The 11,386-nt window shown below is 35.3% G+C and overlaps 1 long non-coding RNA gene across 2 annotated transcripts in view; it reads left to right on the forward strand.

The window, feature by feature from the left end:
• The window catches only part of LOC103911176 (uncharacterized), a 149,458-nt gene that overhangs the window by 76,405 nt on the left and 61,667 nt on the right, over positions 1–11,386 (forward strand). The window lies entirely within an intron of this gene.

Here is an 11,386-nt window from a genome sequence, read left to right on the forward strand (position 1 = left end):
GCGGGTACATTTACTCTTCTCCACTAAAGCCTTCACCTCTTTTGGTGTTCCATCCAAACCATGTTTTTCACATGGCAGGTTTTAATGTTCTTCATACATTTTCAGAGATTGAGTTGATCGTATGAGGCGCCATGTAGGATTTAAATCAAACTGTATCAACACATAAAACACCTGTATATGCACCTATACATCACTCGCATATCAACCTATGTTCAAAACAACATTTATGAAACTTACATATATACATATAAACTTGATGCATGCATACACCCATATCAAAACACACACATACATTATTCCAGTTTGCTTAATATATGTTCATTAAAGTGGAATTCAATGTACAAAATAATGTAAATTTGAGTGTTTCACTTCCCTGTTAAGCTACATAAAAACATTACTACTTAACTACTTTAAATATTTAAGCTACTTAAAGCTACCTTTAATATTCAACTTTCTTAAAACTTAAAATGACTTTTAAACTTTAACAACCTAAAATATGAATTACTTAAAAATACTTTTACATTCAAAACTACTTTTATACTTTAAGTTACTTAAAACTTAGAATTACTTTAAACTTTCAGTCTAAGCTTCACAAGCCAGCCTCAAAGTTTGTTCTCAAACTTTAAGAATCTAGTTAGGCTGGCTTGTGTAGCAAGCCAGACTACTGTTATCCTATTAAACTTATTATTATTTTTCTATATTATTCTTCTTCTGAGACTAAAAATTAAACTCTATCTCCTCTTAGGCCTTTCAAGCTATGACCATCAAACTCGGGTCAGACCTCCGAACTATTCTGACTCGAGTTGCTATATCCTTTCCGACTGATCCGACTTTCGGTTTCCCGAAAAACGTCCCGGGACCGTCGGAAAAATCCCATAGACGTAACATTGGATCAAACTTTGTGACCTCATAACTCCGCATCAGAATGTCACACAGACTTCTAACTGGGCTCATTTAACTCAGACTATCAAACTGCCAATGACTGATCACCTTTAAACTTTCTGGCCACGCCCTAGCAACCACTTTTGGACCCTAGAAACCGTCCCATAGACTTCCATTGCAAAAGACTCTCATTGACTTTACATGGGATCAAACTTTGTGAGCTCATAACTCTGCATCAGACTGTCCTACAGACTAATGGCTAGGCTCATTTAACTCAGTCTAGCCAGCAGCCAATCACCGATGGCCTTTTAACTTTCTAGCCACACCCTAACAACCAGATACTGCACCCTAGCAACTGTCCCATAGACTGCAATTAAAGAGGTTCAGACTGATATTGTCATGCTGCAGTGTGATAGAGACATGGGGGTTGTGTTTAACTGTTCATACTGGCAAGAAGCTTTGATACATCATCAGTCTAAGCTGTCAATCAACTCCATAGCAACAAAACAGACTAACCTAGCAACGATATGGCACCAGCTATATCTCAGCATCAGAACATCGTAGAGAGGCGGGGGTTGGCTTGTTTGACTCATGCTCTTACACCATCTATCTATCTATCTATCTATCTATCTATCTATCTATCTATCTATCTATCTATCTATCTATCTATCTATCTATCTATCTATCTATCTATCTATTTATCTATCTATCTACCTTTATCTATCTACCTCTACCTATCTACCTTTATCTATCTACCTCTACCTATCTATCTATCTATCTATCTATCTATCTATCTATCTATCTGTCTGTCTGTCTGTCTGTCTGTCTGTCTGTCTGTCTGTCTCTGTCTGTCTCTATCTATCTATCTATCTATCTATCTATCTATCTATCTATCTATCTATCTATCTATCTATCTATCTATCTATCTATCTATCTATCTATCTATCTATCTACCTACCTACCTACCTACCTACCTACCTACCTACCTATCTATCTATCTATCTATCTATCTATCTATCTATCTATCTATCTATCTATTCATCATGCTAACAACATGCTAATTCATGCTAGAATCATGCTAGTTACATGCTAATTCATGCTAGAATCATGCTAGTCACATGCTAATTCATGCTAGAATCATGCTAGTCACTTGCTAATTCATGCTGGAATCATGCTAACAACATGCTAATTTATGCTAGAATCATGCTAATTTATGCTAAAATCATGCTAGTAACATGCTAATCCATGCTAGAATCATGCTAACAACATGCTAATTCATGCTAGATTCATGCTAGTAACATGCTAATTCATGCTAGAATCATGCTAGTATCATGCTAATTCATGCTAGCATCGTGCTAACAACATCCTAATTCATGCTAGAATCATGCTAATTCATGCTAGAATTAGCTAACAACATGCTAATTCATGCTAGAATCATGCTAGTAACATGCTAATTCATGCTATAATCATGCTAACAACATGCTAATTCATGCTAGAATTATGCTAGTAACATGCTAATTCATGCTAGAATCATGCTAACAACATGCTAATTCATGCTAGAATCATGCTAACAACATGCTAATTCATGCTAGAATCATGCTAGTGAAATGCTAATTCATGCTAGAATCATGCTAACAACATGCTAATTCATGCTAGAATCATGCTAGTAACATGCTAATTCATGTTAGAATCATGCTAACAACATGCTAATTCATGCTAGAATCATGCTAGTAACATGCTAATTCATGCTAGAAGCATGCTAACAACATGCTAATTTATGCTAGAATCATGCTAGTAGCATGCTAATTCATGCTGGAATCTTGCTAGTAACATGCTAAATCATGCTAGAATCATGCTAACAACATGCTAATTCATGCTAGAATCATGCTAACAACATGCTAATTCATGCTAGAATTGTGCTAATTCATGCTAAAATCATGCTAGTAACATGCTAATTCATGCTAGAATCATGCTAGTAACATGCTAATTCATGCTAGAATCGTGCTAACAACATCCTAATTCATGTTAAAATCATGCTAACAACATGCTAATTATTGCTAAAATCATGCTAGTAACATGCTAATTCATGCTAAAATCATGCTAACAACATGCTATTTCACGTTAAAATCATGGTAATAACATGCTAATCTATCTATCTATCTATCTATCTATCTATCTATCTATCTATCTATCTATCTATCTATCTATCTATCTTTTCATACTTTTTAAAACTGTTTAAACTAAATAAACTATTACCGTCAGGCTTTCACAAGCCAGCCTCAAAGTTTGTTCTCAAACTTTAAGAATCTAGTTAGGCTGGCTTGTGTAGCAAGCCAGACTACTGTTATCCTATTAAACTTATTATTATTTTTCTATATTATTCTTCTTCTGAGACTAAAAATTAAACTCTATCTCCTCCTAGGCCATTCAAGCTATGACCATCAAACTTGGGTCAGACCTCCGAACTATTCTGACTCGAGTTGCTATATCCTTTCCGACTGATCCGACTTTCGGTTTCCCGAAAAACGTCCCGGGACCGTCGGAAAAATCCCATAGACGTAACATTGGATCAAACTTTGTGACCTCATAACTCCGCATCAGAATGTCACACAGACTTCTAACTGGGCTCATTTAACTCAGACTATCAAACTGCCAATGACTGATCACCTTTAAACTTTCTGGCCACGCCCTAGCAACCACTTTTGGACCCTAGAAACCGTCCCATAGACTTCCATTGCAAAAGACTCTCATTGACTTTACATTGGATCAAACTTTGTGAGCTCATAACTCTGCATCAAACTGTCCTACAGACTAATGGCTGAGCTCATTTAACTCAGTCTAGCCAGCAGCCAATCACCGATGGCCTTTTAACTTTCTAGCCACACCCTAACAACCAGATACTGCACCCTAGCAACTGTCCCATAGACTGCCATTAAAGAGGTTCAGACTGATATTGTCATGCTGCAGTGTGATAGAGACATGGGGGTTGTTTTTAACTGTTCATACTGGCAAGAAGCTTTGATACATCATCAGTCTAAGCTGTCAATCAACTCCATAGCAACAAAACAGACTAACCTAGCAACGATATAACAGCAGCTATATCTCAGCATCAGAACATCGTAGAGAGGCGGGGGTTGGCTTGTTTGACTCATGCTCATACACCATCTATCTATCTATCTATCTATCTATCTATCTATCTATCTATCTATCTATCTATCTATCTATCTATCTATCTATCTACATCTATCTATCTATCTATCTATCTGTCTGTCTGTCTGTCTGTCTGTCTGTCTGTATCCATCTATCTATCTATCTATCTATCTATCTATCTATCTATCTATCTATCTATCTATCTATCTATCTATCTACCTCTTTCTATCTATCTATCTATCTATCTATCTATCTATCTATCTATCTATCTATCTATCTATCTATCTATCTATCTATCATGCTAACAATATGCTAATTCATGCTAGAAACATGCTAGTTACATGCTAATTTATACTAGAATCATGCTAGTAACATGCTAATTCATGCTAGAATCATGCTAACAACATGCTAATTCATGCTAGAATCATGCTAGTAACATGCTAATTCATGCTAGAATCATGCTAACAACATGCTAATTCATGCTAGAATCATGCTAGTAGCATGCTAATTCATGCTAGAATCATGCTAACAACATGCTAATTTATGCTAGAATCATGCTAGTAACATGCTAATTCATGCTAAAATCATGCTAGTAACATGCTAATTCATGCTAGAATCATGCTAGCAACATGCTAATTCATGCTAGAATCATGCTAGTAGCATGCTAATTCATGCTAGAATCATGCTAACAACATGCTAATTCATGCTAGAATCATGCTAGTAACATGCTAATTCATGCTAGAATCATGCTAACAACATGCTAATTCATGCTAGAATCATGCTAGTAACATGCTAATTCATGCTAGAATAATGCTAGTAACATGCTAATTTATGCTAGAATCATGCTAGTAACATGCTAATTCATGCTAAAATCATGCTAGTAACATGCTAATTCATGCTAGAATCATGCTAACAACATGCTAATTCATGCTAGAATCATGCTAGTAGCATGCTAATTCATGCTAGAATCATGCTAACAACATGCTAATTTATGCTAGAATCATGCTAGTAACATGCTAATTCATGCTAAAATCATGCTAGTAACATGCTAATTCATGCTAGAATCATGCTAGCAACATGCTATTTCATGCTAGAATCATGCTAGTAGCATGCTAATTCATGCTAGAATCATGCTAACAACATGCTAATTTATGCTAGAATCATGCTAGTAACATGCTAATTCATGCTAAAATCATGCTAGTAACATGCTAATTCATGCTAGAATAATGCTAGTAACATGCTAATTCATGCTAGAATCATGCTAGTAACATGCTAATTCATGCTAGAATCATGCTAACAACATGCTAATTTATGCTAGAATCATGCTAGTAACATGCTAATTCATGCTAAAATCATGCTAGTAACATGCTAATTCATGCTAGAATCATGCTAACAACATGCTAATTCATGCTAGAATCATGCTAGTAACATGCTAATTCATGCTAGAATCATGCTAACAACATGCTAATTCATGCTAGAATCATGCTAGTAACATGCTAATTCATGCTAGAATAATGCTAGTAACATGCTAATTTATGCTAGAATCATGCTAGTAACATGCTAATTCATGCTAAAATCATGCTAGTAACATGCTAATTCATGCTAGAATCATTCTAACAACTTGCTAATTCATGCTAGAATCATGCTAACAAGATGCTAATTCATGCTAGAATCATGCTAGTAGCATGCTAATTCATGCTAGAATCATGCTAACAACATGCTAATTCATGCTAGAATCATGCTAGTAACATGCTAATTAATGCTAGAATCGTGCTAACAACATGCTAATTCATGCTAGAATCATGCTAACAACATGCTAATTCATGCTAGAATCATGCTAATTCATGCTAAAATCATGCTAGTAACATGCTAATTTACGCTAAAATCATGCTAGTAACATGCTAATTCATGCTAAAATCATGTTAAAAACATGCTAATTCATGCTAGAATCATGCTAATAACATGCTAATCTATCTATTTATCTATCTATCTATCTATCTATCTATCTATCTATCTATCTATCTATCTATCTTTTCATAGTTTTAAAAACTGTTTAAACTAAATAAACTATTACCGTCAGGCTTTCACAAGCCAGCCTCAAAGTTTGTTCTCAAACTTTAAGAATCTAGTTAATATTATTATTCTTCTTCTGAGACTAAAAATTAAACTCTATCTCGTCCTAGACCTTTCAAGCTATGACCATCAAACTCGGGTCAGACCTCCGAACTATTCTGACTCGAGTTGCTATATCCTTTCCGACTGATCCGACTTTCGGTTTCCCGAAAAACGTCCCGGGACCGTCGGAAAAATCCCATAGACGTAACATTGGATCAAACTTTGTGACCTCATAACTCCGCATCAGAATGTCACACAGACTTCTAACTGGGCTCATTTAACTCAGACTATCAAACTGCCAATGACTGATCACCTTTAAACTTTCTGGCCACGCCCTAGCAACCACTTTTGGACCCTAGAAACCGTCCCATAGACTTCCATTGCAAAAGACTCTCATTGACTTTACATGGGATCAAACTTTGTGAGCTCATAACTCTGCATCAGACTGTCCTACAGACTAATGATTGAGCTCATTTAACTCAGTCTAGCCAGCAGCCAATCACTGATGGCCTTTTAACTTTTTAGCCACACCCTAACAACCAGATACTGCACCCTAGCAACTGTCCCATAGACTGCAATTAAAGAGGTTCAGACTGATATTGTCATGCTGCAGTGTGATAGAGACATGGGGGTTGTTTTTAACTGTTCATACTGTCAAGAAGCTTTGATACATCATCAGTCTAAGCTGTCAATCAACTCCATAGCAACAAAACAGACTAACCTAGCAACGATATAACAGCAGCTATATCTCAGCATCAGAACATCGTAGAGAGGCAGGGGTTGGCTTGTTTGACTCATGCTCGCACACTATCTAGCTATCTATCTATCTATCTATCTATCTATCTATCTATCTATCTATCTATCTATCTATCTATCTATCTATCTATCTATCTATAACTATCTATCTATCTATCTATCTATCTATCTATCTATCTATCTATCTATCTATCTATCTCTAACTATCTATCTATCTATCTATCTATCTATCTATCTATCTATCTATCTATCTATCTCTAACTATCTATCTATCTATCTATCTATCTATCTATCTATCTATCTATCTATCTATCTATCTATCTATCTATCTATCTCTAACTATCTATCTATCTATCTATCTATCTATCTATCTATCTATCTATCTATCTATCTATCTATCTATCTATCTATCTCTAACTATCTATCTATCTATCTATCTCTAACTATCTATCTATCTATCTATCTATCTATCTATCTATCTATCTATCTATCTATCTATCTCTAACTATCTATCTATCTATCTATCTATCTATCTATCTATCTATCTATCTATCTATCTATCTATCTATCTCTAACTATCTATCTATCTATCTATCTATCTATCTATCTATCTATCTATCTATCTATTTATCTATCTCTATCTATCTATCTATCTATCTATCTATCTATCTATCTATCTATCTATCTATCTATCTATCTATCTATCTATCTATCTATCTATCTACCTCTATCTATCTATCCATCATGCTAACAACATGCTAATTCATGCTAGAATCATGCTAGTTACATGCTAATTCATGCTAGAATCATGCTAGTCACATGCTAATTCATGCTAGAATCATGCTAGTAACATGCTAATTCATGCTAGAATCATGCTAGTCACATGCTAATTCATGCTAGAATCATGCCAGTCACATGCTAATTCATACTAGAATCATGCTAACAACATGCTATTTCATGCTAGAATCATGCTAGTCACATGCTAATTCATGCTAGAATCATGCTAACAACATGCTAATTCATGCTAGAATCATGCTAGTAACATGCTAATTCATGCTAGAATCATGCTAACAACATGCTAATTCGTGCTAGAATCATGCTAGTAGCATGCTATTTCATGCTAGAATCATGCTAACAACATGCTAATTCATGCTAGAATCATGCTAGTAACATGCTAATTCATGCTAGAATCATGCTAACAACATGCTAATTCGTGCTAGAATCATGCTAGTAGCATGCTAATTCATGTTAGAATCATGCTAACAACATGCTAATTCATGCTAGAATCATGCTAGTAACATGCTAATTCATGCTAGAATCATGCTAGTCACATGCTAATTCATGCTAGAATCATGCTAGTCAAATGCTAATTCATGCTAGAATCGTGCTAACAACATGCTAATTCATGCTAGAATCATGCTAGTAACATGCTAATTCATGCTAGAATCATGCTAGTAACATACTAATTCATGCTAGAATCATGCTAACAACATGATAATTCATGCTAGAATCATGCTAACAACATGCTAATTTATGCTAGAATCATGCTAACAACATGCTAATTTATGCTAGAATCATGCTAGTAACATGCTAATTCATGCTAAAATCATGCTAACAACATGCTAATTCATGCTAGAATCATGCTAGTAGCATGCTAATTCATGCTAGAATCATGCTAGTAACATGCTAATTTATGCTAGAATCATGCTAGTAGCATGCTAATTCATGCTAGAATCATGCTAGTAACATGCTAATTTATGCTAGAATCATGCTAGTAACATGCTAATTCATGCTAAAATCATGCTAACAACATGCTAATTCATGCTAGAATCATGCTAGTAACATGCTAATTCATGCTAAAATCATGCTAACAACATGCTAATTCATGCTAGAATCATGTTAGTAGCATGCTAATTCATGCTAGAATCATGCTAGTAACATGCTAATTTATGCTAGAATCATGCTAGTAACATGCTAATTCATGCTAAAATCATGCTAACAACATGCTAATTCATGCTAGAATCATGCTAGTAGCATGCTAATTCATGCTAGAATCATGCTAGTAACATGCTAATTTATGCTATAATCATGCTAGTAACATGCTAATTCATGCTAAAATCATGCTAATTCATGCTAGAATCATGCTAGTAACATGCTAATTCATGCTAAAATCATGCTAACAACATGCTAATTCATGCTAGAATCATGTTAGTAGCATGCTAATTCATGCTAGAATCATGCTAGTAACATGCTAATTTATGCTAGAATCATGCTAGTAACATGCTAATTCATGCTAGAATCATGCTAACAACATGCTAATTCATGCTAGAATCATGCTAACAACATGCTAATTCATGCTAAAATCATGCAAACAACATGCTAATTCATGCTAGAATCATGCTAGTAGCATGCTAATTCATGCTAAAATCATGCTAGTAACATGCTAATTCATGCTAGAATCATGCTAACAACATGCTAATTCATGCTAGAATCATGCTAACAACATGCTAATTCATGCTAGTAGCATGCTAATTCATGCTAGAATCATGCTAGTAACATGCTAATTCATGCTAAAATCATGCTAGTAACATGCTAATTCATGCTAGAATCATGCTAACAACATGCTAATTCATGCTAGAATCGTGCTAACAACATGCTAATTCATGCTAGAATCATGCTAACAACATGCTAATTCATGCTAGAATCATGCTAATTCATGCTAAAATCATGCTAGTAACATGCTAATTTACGCTAAAATCATGTTGTAACATGCTAATTCATGCTAGAATCATGTTAAAAACATGCTAATTCATGCTAGAATCATGCTAATAACATGCTAATCTATCTATCTATCTATCTATCTATCTATCTATCTATCTATCTATCTATCTATCTATCTATCTATCTTTTCATAGTTTTAAAAACTGTTTAAACTAAATAAACTATTACCGTCAGGCTTTCACAAGCCAGCCTCAAAGTTTGTTCTCAAACTTTAAGAATCTAGTTATTCTTCTTCTGAGACTAAAAATTAAACTCTATCTCCACCTAGACCTTTCAAGCTATGACCATCAAACTCGGGTCAGACCTCCGAACTATTCTGACTCGAGTTGCTATATACTTTCCGACTGATCCGACTTTCGGTTTCCCGAAAAACGTCCCGGGACCGTCGGAAAAATCCCATAGACGTAACATTGGATCAAACTTTGTGACCTCATAACTCCGCATCAGAATGTCACACAGACTTCTAACTGGGCTCATTTAACTCAGACTATCAAACTGCCAATGACTGATCACCTTTAAACTTTCTGGCCACGCCCTAGCAACCACTTTTGGACCCTAGAAACCGTCCCATAGACTTCCATTGCAAAAGACTCTCATTGACTTTACATGGGATCAAACTTTGTGAGCTCATAACTCTGCATCAGACTGTCCTAGAGACTAATGATTGAGCTCATTTAACTCAGTCTAGCCAGCAGCCAATCACTGATGGCCTTTTAACCTTCCAGCCACACCCTAACAACCAGATACTGCACCCTAGCAACTGTCCCATAGACTGCCATTAAAGAGGTTCAGACTGATATTGCCATGCTGCAGTGTGATAGAGACATGGGGGTTGTTTTTAACTGTTCATACTGGCAAGAAGCTTTGATACATCATCAGTCTAAGCTGTCAATCAACTCCATAGCAACAAAACAGACTAACCTAGCAACGATATAACAGCAGCTATATCTCAGCATCAGAACATCGTAGAGAGGCGGGGGTTGGCTTGTTTGACTCATGCTTGCACTCTATCTATCTATCTATCTATCTATCTATCTATCTATCTATCTATCTATCTATCTATCCATCATGCTAACAACATGCTAATTCATGCTAGAATCATGCTAGTTACATGCTAATTCATGCTAGAATCATGCTAGTCACATGCTAATTCATGCTAGAATCATGCTAGTCACATGCTAATTCATGCTAGAATCATGCTAACAACATGCTAATTCATGCTAGAATCATGCTAGTTACATGCTAAATCATGTTAGAATCATGCTAACAACATGCTAATTCGTGCTAGAATCATGCTAGTAGCATGCTAATTCATGTTACAATCATGCTAACAACATGCTAATTCATGCTAGAATTATGCTAGGAACATGCTAATTCATGCTAGAATCATGCTAACAACATGCTAATTTAAGCTAGAATCATGCTAGTCACATGCTAATTCATGCTAGAATCATGCTAGTCAAATGCTAATTCATTCTAGAACCATGCTAACAACATGCTAATTCATGCTAGAATCATGCTACTAACATGCTAATTCATGCTAGAATCATGCTAGTAACATACTAATTCATGCTAGAATCATGCTAACAACATGCTAATTCATGCTAGAATCATGCTAGTAACATGCTAATTCTTGCTAGAATCATGCTAACAACATGCTAATTCATGCTAAAATCATGCTAGTAACATGCTAATTCTTGAT

The sequence above is a fragment of the Danio rerio genome, chromosome 20 (assembly GCF_049306965.1).
Source record: "Danio rerio strain Tuebingen ecotype United States chromosome 20, GRCz12tu, whole genome shotgun sequence".
NCBI lineage: Eukaryota > Metazoa > Chordata > Actinopteri > Cypriniformes > Danionidae > Danio > Danio rerio.